The sequence below is a fragment of the Neofelis nebulosa genome, chromosome 2 (genome assembly GCF_028018385.1).
Source record: "Neofelis nebulosa isolate mNeoNeb1 chromosome 2, mNeoNeb1.pri, whole genome shotgun sequence".
Lineage (NCBI taxonomy): Eukaryota > Metazoa > Chordata > Mammalia > Carnivora > Felidae > Neofelis > Neofelis nebulosa.
This window is the reverse complement of record NC_080783.1, coordinates 68,998,690-68,999,495: the sequence shown is the minus strand read 5'-3', so window position 1 is coordinate 68,999,495 and position 806 is coordinate 68,998,690. Positions and strand designations below refer to the sequence as shown.

Sequence of the window (806 nt, the reverse complement as noted above, 5' to 3'; positions counted from 1 at the left end):
GATGCGAGATTGGATGAGTCAAGGTTCCTGGCTTGTATGAGAGTCTAGGGTAATGGTAATCCTACTTTTTACCTTATCAGATGTTAAATGGCAGGACATGGTGACCAGGAGGTTACAAAGTATCTAATAAAAAAGGGAAAATTTTAAATTCACAATGTTATAGGAAATGCAAAAGCCTATTACATGGCACGTGATCAAAATATTGGGTAAAATTTTATTGTAGTTTTAAATAATGTCTCTTTGAGAAAATAAAACTATGTATTATCATAAATGCAAGTAAGCTTAAAGCATACTTACAAAAACCATAACCTATTTTTAGGGCAAGAATCTTGACTCATCAAATATTCATGCTAGATTATAAGCAAGAAAATGAAAGCCCTTTAAAATAAAAATAAACTCCACGTAACAGAAATATTTTGATATGTATAAAGTATATGGACATTTTTGCTTTCTCATTTTTAGCTGCCTCTCTTTAAAATAGTCACAAATATTTTCTTCTCCAAATTCTTTCACAGATGTGTGTGTCGTCCTCGCACAGAGGCGATGCTAATCTTTTCTGCATCATTCCAATTTTTAATATATGTGCTGCCGAAATGAACACTCTCCAAATGCTTGCAAATAATATGTATGTACCTATGATTTAAAGTACTCCATTAAAAATAATATGAGAGAAATATGAACAAAGACATAAGTACACAATTGATAGTGAATTAAAGTTTTGAGATGACTGGAAACGATAAGGTCAACCTGAATATCAATTTGATCTGATGTTTCTGCCCCACCCCTTCTGCAAGGAATCTAACTTA

At 32.1% G+C, this 806-nt stretch overlaps 1 pseudogene; it reads right to left on the bottom strand.

Moving 5' to 3' along the window:
- Positions 1 to 485: 485 nt before the first annotated feature.
- LOC131505831 (U6 spliceosomal RNA) lies at positions 486 to 601 on the bottom strand (annotated as a pseudogene).
- Positions 602 to 806: the final 205 nt, after the last annotated feature.